Source organism: Bombina bombina, chromosome 2 (assembly GCF_027579735.1).
Source record: "Bombina bombina isolate aBomBom1 chromosome 2, aBomBom1.pri, whole genome shotgun sequence".
Taxonomy (NCBI): domain Eukaryota; kingdom Metazoa; phylum Chordata; class Amphibia; order Anura; family Bombinatoridae; genus Bombina; species Bombina bombina.
In genome coordinates, this window is record NC_069500.1 from 987129161 (window position 1) to 987145088 (window position 15928).

Sequence of the window (15928 nt, forward strand, 5' to 3'; positions counted from 1 at the left end):
CCCCAGCCAAAGGCTTAAATACCTCCCCCCACTTCCCTCATCCCCCAGTCATTCTTTGCCTTTCGTCACAGGAGGATGGCAGAGAAGTGCCGAGGATTCGGAGTAGTCTCTTATGGTGGGTAGTACTCTTCACAGTGGGACTGGAGTTTTAAGTAGTCATGTCAGCCTCTCAGTGAGAACCTGGGCGAAAGTTAGAGTCCGGAGATGCAGGGAGAGTCTTTCTGCGAAACCATCCCGACTCATATTAACAGCTCCACAAGCAATCGGCGTTGACGAGTTTCGCTGCCTGCTTTCTGCACTCAAGTCCATGTCAGGAGCAAGGCTACGAACCTGTCACACTTGAAGGGCCGTGTTCCTTTTCCACGGCGTAAATTCTGGTAAGATTGTTTCATTTTTTATTCATAATGATAACACAAAGACAGGATCACAGTGTGACACCTTTTATCTTTAAAGAATCAAAGGTTTATATTCCTGGAAAGGGGATTATTGAACAGGGGGGGGGGGGGGTTGTACATGATATTGTTTATTGTGTCATTGCGTTATGTTCGAGATGAGGCTCTGGCAATGTGTGGAACTTTCAGATTACTGGCGGGAGTATTGCGCGTTCCTTTTTGGCGCATTTTCTCCTTAGTGCAGGGGCGCCCTGCCGGACATTCCATGTGACTGGGTGTGCCTATCTCCTTTCCTCTGTTGATCAGCGGCGCAGGAGACAAAACGGTTTCTGTAGTCCGGGTCCTAGGAGGTGGTGAGTGCCCCGGCCATTGGAGTTATAAAGGTGCCTAATATAAGTTAAGCTAGTCCGTTATAAAAGTGCAAGCTATGGAGGACTCTGACGCGTTAGAGGGCTCTCCCTCTTGAACAAAGTTTCATTCCTGTGTTTATTGTGAGGAGGTTCTGGTAGATCAGCCTGCTCAACTATGTTCCACATTCCTTGATAAAGTTATGACATCTAAATGTAAACGGATGTCTAGTACTACTGAGCCGTCCACCTCTGAGGGTTCCTCATCCTGTCAGGTGCGTTCCCTGCATTCATCTCCAATTGCACATGCAGCGCCCCGGGGTCCAACCATTACTCCTTCGGGAGAAATTCGTTGGCCGCCAGACTTTGCGGACCAGCAAGAATCGGCGGTTTCGAAAGTGATCCATGCCTTACCACATTCTGCTAAGCGCAAGTGTAGTGTGTACCAGGGCAGCACGGCCTAGGAGTTGTCTACGCCGATGGGAATCCCAGCTGCATTATACGATGACGAGGCCCACTCCGACTCTTTGGAGGAGGCCTCTTCTGGGTCGGAGTCCGTGTCATCTAAACCTCTGATTTTAGGTTTAGGATGGAGAATTTGCTCTTTTTGCTGAAGCAGGTGCTTGCTACTCTGGAGGTTCCGGAGCCTAAGATTCCGGAGGAAACTTCAATTCCTAAACTAGATAAGGTATCCGAGGACAGGGTAGTACCTCAGACTTTCCCGGTTCCCATTAAGATGGCTAATATTATTAAGAATGAATCGGAGCAATTAGGTTCTTCCTTTTCCCCTTCTTCTTCCTTTAAGAAACCTGTTCCCCGTTCCGGACTCTCAGCTTGAGCTGTGGGGTACCGTCCCTAAGGTGGATGGTGCTATCTCTACGCTCGCAAAGTGGACAACTATTCCCCTCGAGGATAGTTCGTCGTTTAAAGATCCCATGGATAAAAAGCTGGAAAACACAGGGTTTGTTTTTCAGCCTGCAGTGGCGGTTGCTGGAGCTGCAACATATTGGTGTGAATCTCTGTGTGAAATGGTCGAGGGGGAGACTTCCATCGACAAGATACAGGATAAGAGTAAGGCGCTGAAGATTGCCAATTCTTTCATCTGTGATGCCAATATGCAAATTATTTGCCTGAACGATATGGTGTCAGGTTTTTCCGTTTTAGCTCGCAGGGCTCTGTGACTAAAGTCTTGGTCCGCGGACATGACCTCTAAGTCAAGGCTGTTGTCCCTGCCTTTTCATGGAAAGATTCTGTTCGGTCCAGGATTGGATTCGATCATATCCACGGTTACGGGAGGCAAGGGAGCTTTCCTACCACAGGATAAGAAGGCTAAGCCTAAGGGATCTACTTTTTGTCCCTTTCATACGGACCAGTCCAAGGAAACTTGGAAGCCGGCTCAATCTTGGAACAAGTCTAAGCAGAGCAAGAAGCCCGCCGAGACGAAATCAGCATTAAGGGGTGGCCCACGACTGGTCTCTTCTCAGAAGGCTGGTTGCAGGATGTTCAGGACCCTTGGGTTCTGGAGGTGGTCACCCAGGGTTACAGGATAGGGTTCAGATCCCATCCACCCAGGGACAGATTCCTCCTGTCAAACCTTTCTTCAAGACCAGAAAAGAGAGAGGCCATTCTAGAGTGTGTGAGAGATCTCGCCTCTCTCTGCGTTATTGTACCAGTACCCCATGCAGAACGGGACGACATTCTAGTCCAGTCCCCGTCGCTCAGTCTCACAGAGGATCATTCGAGGACTCTTCTTCTTTTGCTCAAATCTCACGGTTGGAAGATCAACTCAGGAAAGAGTTCCAAGCAACAGGGTGGAGTTCCTGGGCATGATAATAGACTGTATGTCCATGAAAATATTTCTCACAGACCATCGACACAGGAAGCTTGCGTCCACCTGTCTTGCCCTTCAGTCCTCCCCAAGCCCCTCGGTGGCTCAGTGTATGGAGGTGATCAGGCTCATGGTATCAAGCATAGACGTCATCCCATTCGTCAGGTTCCACCTCAGACCTCTTCAATTGCTCATGTTGAGACAGTGGAACAGCAATCATTCAGATCTATCACAGCAGATATCCATGGATGCTCGGACTCGGATCTCCCTCTCTTGGTGGATCTGTCCGGAGCAATTGTCCATACGTACATCCTTCTTGAGACCGTCCTGGGAGATTGTGACCACGGACGCGAGTCTGGCAGGATGGGGAGCTGTTTGGGGTGCCAGGATGGCACATGGAAAATGGACCCAGGAGGAGTCTCTCCTTCTGATAAATATTGTGGAACTCCGAGCAATCTACAATGCTCTGAAGGCATGGCCTCCTCTGGGGTCATTCAGCTTCATCAGATTCCAGACCGACAACATTACCTCAGTGGCTTACATCAACCATCAGGGGGTACAAGGAGCTCCCTAGCCATGAGGGAGGTATCTTGGAGTTTGCGGAGTCCCACAGCTGCTCACTCTCAGCGATTCACATTCCAGGTGTGGACAACTGGGAAGCAGATTTTCTCAACAGGCAATCCTTCCATCCGGGGGAATCGTCTCTCCACCCCGAAGTGTTTGCTGAGATTTGTCTCAGGTGGGGAATGCCAGAGATAGATCTCATGGCGTCCAGACTCAATTGTAAACTACCCCGATACGGATCAAGGTCCAGGGATCCCCAGGCAGAGCTGATAGATGCCTTGGCGGTGCCTTGGGGGTTCAGCCTAGCTTACATTTTTCCACCGTTACCACTTCTACCTCGTGTAGTGGCACGCATCAAACAGGAGCAAGCTTCGAACATTCTGTTTGCTCCATCGTGGTCATGGAGGACGTGGTTTGCGGATCTGGTGGGGATCTCATCCTCTCCACCGTGGAGGTTACCCTGTCGCAGGGATCTGCTTGAACAGGGTCCCTTTCAACATCAAAATCATGATTCTCTGAGGCTAACTGCATGGAGATTGAACACCTAGTATCGGCCAAGAGAGCCTTTTCTGAAAGTGTAATTGATACGCTAATTCAGGCAAGGAAGCCAGTCACTCGTTGCATCTACTATAAGGTGTGGAGGACCTACTTGTCCTGGTGTGAGAAGCATGGATATCCTTGGCATAAGGTGAAGGTATCCAGGATTCTGTCCTTTCTCCAAGAGGGTTTGGTGAAAGGTCTTGCAGCCAGTTCCTTAAAGGGACAGATTTCGGCATTATCAGTCTTGTTGCATTGGAGACTCGCTGAGCTCCCTGACATACAATCTTTTGTTCAGGCTCTGCCTAAAATCAGGCCTGTCTTTAGACAGTCTGCTCCCCCATGGAGCTTAAACTTGGTACTTAAGGTATTGCAGAAGGTTCTGTTTGAATCTATGCACTCCATTGACATTAAGATTCTGTCCTGGAAAGTTATTTTCCTGTTGGCCATTGCATCGGCACGCAGAGTATCTGAACTGGCTGCCTTGCAATGTGAGCATCCTTATCTGTTTTTTCATGCGGATAAGGCTGTGCTTCGCACTGGTTTGGGGTTTCTTCCCAAGGTGGTGTCTAACCCGTAACATCAATCAGGAAATAGTTGTTCCTTCATTATGTCCTAACCCGTCTTCTTCTAAGAATAGGTTACTTCATAACCTGGATGTGGTTTGTGCCTTAAAGTTCTATCTTCAGGCCACAAAGGATTTCACACAGTCTACATCTCTTTTTGTGGTGTATTCAGGGAAGCGCAAGGGGCAGAAATCCTCTTCTACTTCCTTGTCCTTTTGGTTGAGGAGCTTGATTCGCTTGGCCTATGAGACAGCGGGATATAAGCCTCCTCAGAGGCTCACGGCTCATTCAACTAGAGCTGTGGCTTCGTCTTGGGCCTTCAAGAATTAAGCCTCTATGGAGCATATTTGTAAGGCGGCTACCTGGTCCTCCTTACACACTTTTACAAAGTTTTACAAGTTTGACGTTTTTGTTTCTGCGGAATCTGTTTTTTTTTAGAAAGGTTTTGCATGCTGTGTTACTCTCAGATTAGGGTCTGCATTTTACCCTCCCGGTTTCATTCAGTGTCCTCTAGAGCTTGGGTATATACAGGGAGTGCAGAATTATTAGGCAAGTCGTATTTTTGAGGATTAATTTTATTATTGAACAACAACCATGTTCTCAATGAACCCAAAAAACTCATTAATATCAAAGCTGAATAGTTTTGGAAGTAGTTTTTAGTTTGTTTTTAGTTGTAGCTATTTTAGGGGGATATCTGTGTGTGCAGGTGACTATTACTGTGCATAATTATTAGGCAACTTAACAAAAAACAAATATATACCCATTTCAATTATTTATTTTTACCAGTGAAACCAATATAACATCTCAACATTCACAAATATACATTTCTGACATTCAAAAACAAAACAAAAACAAATCAGTGACCAATATAGCCACCTTTCTTTGCAAGGACACTCAAAAGCCTGCCATCCATAGATTCTGTCAGTGTTTTGATCTGTTCACCATCAACATTGCGTGCAGCAGCAACCACAGCCTCCCAGACACTGTTCAGAGAGGTGTACTGTTTTCCTTCCTTGTAAATCTCACATTTGATGATGGACCACAGGTTCTCAATGGGGTTCAGATCAGGTGAACAAGGAGGCCATGTCATTAGATTTTCTTCTTTTATACCCTTTCTTGCCAGCCACGCTGTGGAGTACTTGGACGCGTGTGATGGAGCATTGTCCAGCATGAAAATCATGTTTTTCTTGAAGGATGCAGACTTCTTCCTGTACCACTGCTTGAAGAAGGTGTCTTCCAGAAACTGGCAGTAGGACTGGGAGTTGAGCTTGACTCCATCCTCAACCCGAAAAGGCCCCACAAGCTCATCTTTGATGATACCAGCCCAAACCAGTACTCCACCTCCACCTTGCTGGCGTCTGAGTCGGACTGGAGCTCTCTGCCCTTTACCAATCCAGCCACGGGCCCATCCATCTGGCCCATCAAGACTCACTCTCATTTCATCAGTCCATAAAACCTTAGAAAAATCAGTCTTGAGATATTTCTTGGCCCAGTCTTGACGTTTCAGCTTGTGTGTCTTGTTCAGTGGTGGTCGTCTTTCAGCCTTTCTTACCTTGGCCATGTCTCTGAGTATTGCACACCTTGTGCTTTTGGGCACTCCAGTGATGTTGCAGCTCTGAAATATGGCCAAACTGGTGGCAAGTGGCATCTTGGCAGCTGCACGCTTGACTTTTCTCAGTTCATGGGCAGTTATTTTGCGCCTTGGTTTTTCCACACGTTTCTTGCGACCCTGTTGACTATTTTGAATGAAACGCTTGATTGTTCGATGATCACGCTTCAGAAGCTTTGCAATTTTAAGAGTGCTGCATCCCTCTGCAAGATATCTCACTATTTTTGACTTTTCTGAGCCTGTCAAGTCCTTCTTTTGACCCATTTTGCCAAAGGAAAGGAAGTTGCCTAATAATTATGCACACCTGATATAGGGTGTTGATGTCATTAGACCACACCCCTTCTCATTACAGAGATGCACATCACCTAATATGCTTAATTGGTAGTAGGCTTTCGAGCCTATACAGCTTGGAGTAAGACAACATGCATAAAGAGGATAATGTGGTCAAAATACTCATTTGCCTAATAATTCTGCACTCCCTGTATGTTCCCAACAGTAATGAATGAAGGCGTGGAGTCTCCTCCCCTTTAGATGGAAAACATAAATTATGCTCTCGTCCGTAGCTCCAATGGGCGGACCTAAATTTATTTTATCTTCTGGCACCATTTACACCCGGATATTTCTCCTACTGTTCCTTGTTCCCTCGGCAGAATGACTGGGGGATGAGGGAAGTGGGGGAGGTATTTAAGCCTTTGGCTGTGGTGTCTTTGCCTCCTCCTGATGGCCAGGTTCCTAATTCCCAACAGTAATGAATGAAGCCGTGGACTCTCCTCCCCTCGATGGAAATTAAATTATCAGGTAAGCATAATTTATGTTTTTTTTATTTGCTTTTCACAACAGGAGACTGTTAGTTCCTATGGGCCATATAGATAACATTGTGTTCATTCCCGAGGAGTTATTTATTTAAGAGTCAGCACAACACAACACTAAATGCAAGTCAATACATAATAAATATAAAGTCATGTAATGCACAACTGGGGAGAGGTAATAAAGGGATTATCTATCTTTTAAAACAATAAAAATAATAGTGTAGACTGTCCCTTTAAACAGTTTTAAAACAGAATTAGCTGCATGAAATATTGAAGCATCCCGTATTTCTTCCTCATTTTCGGACCATTAAAATGACATGGAAACGTTATTATAGGGAAAATAACAAAACTGGCAACTGACAGATGGAAAGGTACATCACACCAACTATCATGCCCTCCAAAAAAGTGTAGAAAAAAAACTCAGACACAACTTGGGAACACTTCATTGGAAGGGTCATTAATAGAACGCACAGACTCCCAAACAATTACAAATCAGTTAACAAGCTTAACAGGAAAGATTTATAAAATCCTAACTGGATTGAAAAGTGTAATGCAAGAGCTAAAGCAGATAACATCCAGGATTGCAAGGATGGATGAGAGAATATAAAATGCTGAAGATCTTCAGATTGTTTATTTATCAGATCTAATGACCTTTGCTGAAAAAACACTGCCATAAATGCTAGGCCTACAGGGCCATTATGAAGCAGAAAGAGTGCATCAAATAGGAATAGAAAAAGGTGATCATAAATGCGTAAAAAAAAAACAAAACAAGGATGGTCATCATAAAATACCTTAATTTTCAATCCAAGATCGAGGTCTTGAGAACATACAGAGGCCCTAGTTAATTACAATACCAAATCCTTATATTTCAAGACTTTTCGGCTGAGGTAGCGAGACTCCGAAAACAATGCTCCTCGATATGCTCTAAAATTGTTTGAGAAGAGGCCCATTTCACTGATGTACCAGGCCAAACATGTTTCTTTTTTTTTTTTCTTCTTTTTTTTTTTCTTCTTTTTTTTATTGGTCTGCTCTAGATTTTAACTACTAAAACAATATATTTCTTTCCTAAGATATGGTGAGTCCACGGCATCATCAATTACTAGTGGGAATATCACTCCTGACCAGCAGGAGGAGTCAAAGAGCACCACAGCAAAGCTGTTAAATGTCACTTACCTTACCCAAAACACCCAGTCCTTCTCTTTGCCTTCGGTGCAAGGAGGAGGTGAAGTTTTGGTGTCTGAAGAAGATTGGATTTATTTCACTTCAATCAAGATTTTATTATTTTGAAAGCCAGAGTAGGTTTACTCTGAACTTTCAAGATTGGGTCTAGCCGTACTCCACGTTAGTCTCTTCAGTAGGGCAGTGGTGACTTTAAAGCAGTTAGGAACTTGTGAGGTGGGCCTTTCTGCATTTTCCTAACATATTTGCTGCCCTAATACAGAAAGCTAAGGTAGGTTTACTCTGATCTTTCTTTTTTCTACAGGTCCATGTGAGGAGTAGCGTCCTCTCACACTTTGTAGACTGTCCTTCTGCCGGACGGCTTGATGCAGGTAAGTGCTGTGTCTTCTATGTATGGGGACTTGCACTTTTGAGATCAAACTGCAATATTATTTGGGACATGACTATATACTAGCCTGTTGCTAGTGTCGCTAATGGTGCTGACATGCTCTTTAACTAACTCCTCTCAGCTGACAGAATGAAGCGCGATGTTTGTATTTTAACATGCACGCTTTATTTCTGTGCCAACTCTGTGTTCCCGCCTTCTTTCTGATTCGGAGAAGCGCCATTTCGACTCTCACTGAGGCGGTCTTGCAAACACGCACCCTTTTTCTTCGGTTAGAGCAGAGCGGCTGCATCAGTGCTTCATTTTGTTTGTTAGCCTGTCTCTGTATGTTAAGAGACATCAAGTTTTGTTTCTCAAAAGTTTTATGCTTGGATTACTAGCAGAAATGTTATGGTTTCCATAGAGAGAACTTATTAATAAAATATTTTATTTTTTAAAAGGCATAAGTTATAAACACTACATGTGTATATAAGCATCTAAAGCATTATAATTTTCCATTATATTTAAACAGTTGGACACTGTAGCTTAGAATGTCACTGTATTCCTTTGCCTTGCCTCATAATAAAGTGAGCTTTGTTTATTTGAGACATACAATGTTTATGTACTTTAATCCTTAAATTAAGGATTTATTGTATAACATAATTTTTTCATAAATGATTTGGAAAGATAATTTTATTGTAGCCTTTCGTCTCTAAGAATAATTTAAACAAATTAAAACGTATTTTTTTTCTGTACCGTTTGTTTAGCAAAAGCTATTGAATGTACAGATAGGTTGTTGCCTCTGAGCCTTATGTCTCCCAGGAAGATGCTGTTCAGGCAATGCCACAGCTTTCTCCTTAAACATCCCAAGCCTTTATGGTGTCACATGCAGTGCCCTGCGGTTCCCCTCAATCTCCTGGATGAGTGTATTTGCCTATACATTTTGCAGCTCATGTATCCTCTGTGGTACCTGCAGCTTTATTTGTTTTTCTTTACCTACAGGGAAAAGGCAAAAGGACATTTAGAGTTTCAGATAGTAAGATTTCTGCTCCTCTTTCTTCTACTCAGGTCGTTCTCTCTCCTAAATCTGGTGAGGAAGATTCGCCAGTAGTTTCTGAGGGGACATCTGAGATTTGGACAGTATAACTCCTTCATCTGATGCTGAAGTCCTCTCCTTCAGATGTATGCTTGCACACCTTGTGTACTGTTATAGGAGGTTTTAGCTACTTGGGCGACATCAATACCCCTGTTGTTGTCAACTCTTGTAAGTTTTGTAAACTTGATCATTTCTATGATGTTCCTTCCTTTGCGGAAATGTTTCTAGACGTGCTATGGAAATTGTCACAGGTGTAGGAGAACTTAGGGATAACTTTCTCCCTGTCTCCCGTCCTTTAAAGGATTTTCCTGTTGCTGATGCCATTAAAATGCACAGTGCCTTAAGTAGAAGGGAGCTTTTTTACTATGGCTCAGAGGACTTTGATCCCTATGGAGGGTGGCTGCTCCTTTACGGATCCATGGCTAAGAAGCTGGAGGTTTAATTGTTCATTTAGAGCAATGTCTTGTCTTTTTAGACTTGCTGTACTCCGCCGCTGGACACTGTGGCTGAAATCTTGGTCAGCTGAGAAGCCTACCCGTGGCTTAGTGGTACAGTCTAGGCTTTATAGTTCTGCCGTTGCATGTTCAATATTTTATGTTTCCTCCAAATCCACGCTTCTGGCATCTCCTTTTAAGGATGAGACCTTGTTTGGACTTGGTCTAGCAGGATTATCCTCTGACTTTACGGGTAAAAAAGATTTTTCTACCACACATAGTTTTCCTTTTCCTCTTCTGCAGGGTCAGGCATGCCTTTTTGAGTCCAGTCTAAGATTTCCTCCCATAGAGTATCTACAATCCAGGTATGATGAGAGACATTCCCTGAACTGGGTTCAAGGCCTTCCTCTTTATGAGTGATAGTTCCAGTCCCAGTTTGGGAACGGGATCTAGGTATTTTCCTCAAGTAACTCAGGTTCTGACCTTCAAAGTAGTATCCTTTCTCCTTTGGTTCAAGAGGGCCTGTTTATATCAAACATAGCCCTGGACGATTTATTGTTCCCTTGATTCGGGATCTTCTCAAGTGTCTAATTTTCGTCATCCTAGACAGACTTTTAGGTCTTGGGGTATTGCAAGGGTGTTTTTCTGGACAATATATGGTTCAGGTGTCATCCTTCCTTCGAGCAAACTCTTTTAAGAGATCTTGTCCGATCTACTTTCCCATGGATGGGAAATTAATCTGGAGAAGAGTCCCTTGTCCCATCTTCAAGGGTGATTTATTTGGGTCTACCGCCACAATACCCTGAATGCACCTGATTCTGTCTGATCTTGGAAGTTAAGCAGGGCCAGGCCTGTTCAGTACCTGGATGGGAGACCAACTGGAAACACCAGGTGCGGTAGGTTTGGACCTTAATAGATTCTCTATCTAGGAGAAGATGTCTAACAGAGGTCAGATAATCAAGGATTTATTCCTTTTACTCTCTCTGCAGTCTACTGTCCGGCCAACAGCAAGCTCTAGTGGCCCGGTGGATAGCTTAGCCATCTTGCAACCAGAAGGTTGGGAGTTTGGATCTAGTTGCAATAGATTTTCCTTCACTTTTCAGTGACTCTATGTATGGAGGGAATTGGTTTGATGGTTTCCATGGTTTCTATAAAATGGAAAACATTTTGATCTTTCTCAGAGGATAGATCTAGATCAGGCGATAAGAGACTCTCTCCCGTAGTGTTTTTTTAGGAGTATCTATCTCAGGGTGCATGCTTTTGGAGACACTTCTGGGTGATGTGACCATGGACGCCAACCTGCTGGGCTGGTAATCTGTCTGGGTCTTGTATAAGACGCAGGGACTCAAAAGTGCCTACTCTCCTCTTTAACATCTCCAGGGAGGAACTCTTGGTTCCTTAGCCATGTAGGAGGTGACTTGGATTGTTTAGTGGGCGGATGCTCACAATTGCTGTCTGTCATCCACTTTCCAGAGGTGGACAATTGGGAATCGGAATTCTGAACAGACAGATGTTTCATTCCGGGGAGTGGGCTTTCCATCCGGGGGTGTTCTCTAGGTAACCCTCAAATGGGGGGTTCCGGAGTTGTTCTTCTGAGGGCGTTTCGGCAGAACAACAAGCTTCCAAGGTATGGTTCATGGTCGAGGGATCCACAGACCGTCCTGATAGATGTTCTGGCTATTTCTTGGGATTCAGTCTTGCATACATGTTTTCTCTGTTTGCTCTCCTTCAACGAGTCATTGCTCGTATTCAACAGGAGAGAGCGGCGGTGATTCTAATAGCCCCTGCGTGGCCTCGCAGGATCTGGTATGCAGACCTAGTGGATAGGTTGTCTCTCCACCTTGGAGGCTGCCTCTGAAGAAGGACCCTCTGATTATGACTGCTTGGAGAATGAACGCTTAGTTTTTGTCTACGCTTGGATTTTTCTGAGTCGTCATTGAGACCATGACTTAGGCTTGCATGCCAGTTACTAGAAAGATTTGCCATAAGATATTGTGTACATATCTTTGGTGGTGTGAATCCAAGGTTTACTCTTGGAGTAGGGTCACAATTTGTAGGATTTTGTCTTTTTCTCCAGGAAGCTCTGGAGAAGGGTTTGTCAGTGAGTACCCTGAGAGGTCAGATTTCTGCATTATCTATTTTGCTACATAAGCATCTGGTGGACTTGCCAGATGTGTAATCTTTTTGTCAGGCCTTGGTCAGAATCTGGCCTGTGTTTAAGTCTGTCACTCCTCCTTGGAGTCTTAACTGTGTTCTTAAGTTTTGCAGCAGGCTCCGTTTGAGCCTTTCCATTCCATAGATATTAAGTTGTTATCTTGGAAGTTTTTGTTATCTCTTCTGCTCGGAGAGTGTTGGAACTCTCAGCTTTGCAGTGGGATTCGCCTTATCTTATCTTTCATGCCGATAAGGCGGGTCTTCGTACTAGGTTAGGTTTCCTTCCTTAACTGGTTTGAGACAGAAATTTTAATCAGGAAATTGTTGTTCCTTCTCTATGTTCTAGTTCTTCTTCTCATAAAGAATGTTGTTGCACAACTTGGATGTTGTGCGTGTTTTAAATTTTATTTAACAGGCGATTAGGATTTTCGCCAATCTTCTGCCCTGTTTGTTTGTTTCCGGGGGATACATAAAGGTCAGAAAGTTTCTACGATTTCTTTTTCTCTCTTATTGAAAAGTATATTTCGTTTTCCTATGAGTCTGCTTACCTGATAAATTTATTTATTTCCGGATATGGTGAGTCCACGGCCGCGCCCTTTATTTTAAGACAGTTATTTTTTTTACTAACACCTCAGGCACCTCTACACCTTTGTGTGATCTTCTTTTCAGGGGCAGCACAGCAGAGTGCTATTGAGCGTGGGTAATGTTATTACAAGGAGTAAAGCATTTGAGAGGATTTCTGAGTGTGCACTAAACCACTTTGCACAGTGTGAGACAGACTTGGCACTTACGTTTTTACAGTGGGTGCGTGAGTCAGACGGCAGATCACTTTCATTTGCAGAGGAGGTAGGACTTATTTAGTAAATGTTTTTTATTTCTTTGTGCAATTTCGGATTGTAACTTCAGCGTGGTTGTATGGTGGGGCCAGGGGTCCATAAAAACACATTATTTTTTTAGCAATATGCAGCAGTGTATTTATGATTATTTGACAATGCTGTGGAAATTCTATATTTAAAGCCATGCAGAAATGTTTCCTCCTCAATACACAAATGGTAGGTGCCCTTTTGGCAGATATGAGTTTTTATTTATTAATATAAATATATATATATATATATATATATTAAATTCCAATTTACTGCCCCTTTATGCAAGGACTTTCCAGACGCAATAAGTCATTTTATCTAAGATTTTTACATCTGCATAAAATGTTACTCTCAGACTAAGATTGCTCAGTGTTTGAAATGAGACAGGTTAACTACACTACAGCTGACTTTATTTTGAAATACATACAAGCAAGCCTAAATCCTGCATTTAACCAGATCTAATGGTATGAGACTGAGTACTACAGCTTATGGTTCCACCAAGACCATATAGAGTACAACATTTTCAAAATCCATAAGTACAGCTGACAGATGGGAACATTTGTACACCATATTTGAAATGGTGCACTTGGTTGGGGAAAATGGGAGGGGGGGAAACATATGTCAACCTTTCAAAAGTACTTTTCTTCATCTAGCCATCTACCCAGATCATTAATGTACAATTTTGAATTCACAGAATTATTTTGGTTTGCACATTTACAATTATGATTCTTTAAAAAGTGATCTCTTAATTTCTGCAATTTTTTTTATCATGCATATCACACACTGTTGATTTATGGGATGCAATGTGCAGAAATTGTACTTTCTGTGGGTGTCTGTGTTTATGTCTTAGTGCTTTTGTTTGTGTCTCTATGAGTGTGTATGTATTTTTTCTGTGGGTCTCTCTGTGAGGGTGGGTGTGTATGTCTTTGTGCATTTTCTATGGATGTCTGTGAGGGTGTGTGCATATGTCTTTGTGCTTTTTCTATTGTTGTCTCTGTGAGGGTGTGTGTATGTATGTCTGTGTATTTTCTGTGGATGTCTCTGTGAGAGTGGGTGTGTGTGTTTTCTGTGGATGTCTCTGTGAGGGTGTGTGCGTATGTCTGTGTGTTTTCTGTGGTTGTCTCTGTGAGGGTGTGTGTATGTCTGCATTTTCTGTGGGTGTCTCTATGAGAGTGTGTGTATGTCTGTGTGTTTGATGTGGTTGTCTCTTTGTGTGGATGTCTGTGTGTGTGTGTATGTCTTTGTGTGTTTTCTGAGGCTGTCTCTGTCAGTGTTTCCTTGGGTGTATGTGCAAGATTGTGTTTGAATTTGTGTGTGTGTGTCCGTTGTCTGTTCCTTTTTAGGACATTTTGAACTTACTGCTGATTATTCACATCTTTCTACAGATTTTGAGACTAATGAGACCTTTCCGGAAGTCACCAATCCACTGTTTAACCTTTACATTTTTGTTTAGGCAGTTCAGGGCCCTTCCTTTCAGCTACTGCATGCTGTTGTCATCATTTAGTTGGCATCTTCCTTAACAAAAAGATAATCAGAACTCCATATTTTGTTTTTTAAATCTCCTTTTTTGACAAAACTGTAGTCTACCTAATTACTTGTCAGGTCAATGTAAACAAGTACTGAGTGTCTGTTTGGGTGTCTGTGTCTGAGTGTGTTTGTGTGTTTCTTTTTGTGTCTGCTATAGTGTCTATATGTGAATCCTTATGTGTGAGTGTGTGTTTCAGTGTATGAGTGTTTCTGAGTTTGTGTGTTACTACCTTTACAACATTTCCAAGTTTGACTACACTTAAGAATAAAGTGCATATACCTTTTAGTCACTTGTCTTGGACAAAAATTGCACATGTCAAGGGGGGGGGGGGGGTTCTGATCAATGGTTAAGTCAGGGGCCCCAAAATTTCTAGTGGTGGCCCTGGTTATGGGTAAGTGACATTTAACAGCTTTGCTGTGGGGCTCTTTGCCTCCTCCTGCTGGCCAGGAGTAATATTCCCACTAGTAATTGATGATGCCATGGACTCACCATCCTTTGTACAATTATTAGCACAAGGAAAAACATGTTACTGGCTAACTTTAGGATGGTTACAGTAACCTAAGGTGTGTGTGTGTGTGTGTATATATATATATATATATATATATATATATATATATATATATATATATATATATATATATATATATATATATATATATACACAGGTGGCCCTCGGTTTAAGCTGGTTCAATTTGCGCCGTTTCAGAATAACAACCTTTTTTTCAGTCATGTGACTGCTATTGAAAAGCAGTGCACTAATTAAAATAGCCAGTACTTGGAGCTGTCCTCTTGTGTTCAAGCAAAGTTATGCAACTTAACAGACTGAAATTAATCTGTGTACACAGAACAGACCTTAGCTATCGAGCAGCTTTCAAGCAACAAGATCTAGCAGCCACTTCCCTATTATCTTCCTGTCCAGCTGCTTGAGGTGAGGGTGCCTAACTGCCTAACACTCCAGATTGAAATGCATAGAATAGATGCAGACCCAATATTATCTAACATGCTAACAATGCGGAGAACTGTTTGCAGAAAAATGCAAGTAAAAAAATGTTTTTGTTCATTAAACTTAGTTGGATGAAACAGTCTGTTGTGTGATTATTTAATTAGGTTTATAATGTTGTTTAGCATTTAAAGTCTTAATTTCAAAGCTTTTAAAATAATGTATTAGGTGTTACTTATGACAATTTTAAGAGGGGCCTGGAATCTAACTCCCTCACTTCCCATTGACTTACATTATAAACAGGTTTTCGATTTACAACAGTTTCGATTTACAACCATTCCTTCTGGAACCTAACTACGGCGTCAACTGAGGACTACCTGTATATATATGTCCAAGAAGGGAAAGCACAATCAAACAAATTTTCTTAATTCCAAGGTGCACTTCAATCCAAAGTACAAATCCAAATCCAAGAAAAAGGCACTCAATAGGTCTTGTTAAATTAGAACATAGCATTTATTTAAGCAAACTTTAAAATAGACATAACGTTTCGGCGCACATTAGCGCCTTGTTCAAATGTTTCATAAAAAGGTTTAACAACGTAAACCTTAAAACAATTGGCAAGTAGGACAACAATATCGCTTTAAGTACCTTAACAAACTATGTCTGTTACCAACCGGCTCCCACCCACGCCGACAGGTGCCTTTTTCTTGGATTTATA

General features: G+C 42.6%; 1 protein-coding gene and 1 pseudogene across 3 annotated transcripts in view; both read left to right on the top strand.

Annotated features, from left to right (window-relative positions):
* Positions 1-15928, top strand: part of AIMP1 (aminoacyl tRNA synthetase complex interacting multifunctional protein 1) — a 210197-nt gene that overhangs the window by 149363 nt on the left and 44906 nt on the right. The window lies entirely within an intron of this gene.
* On the top strand, positions 10510-10628 carry LOC128651025 (uncharacterized; annotated as a pseudogene).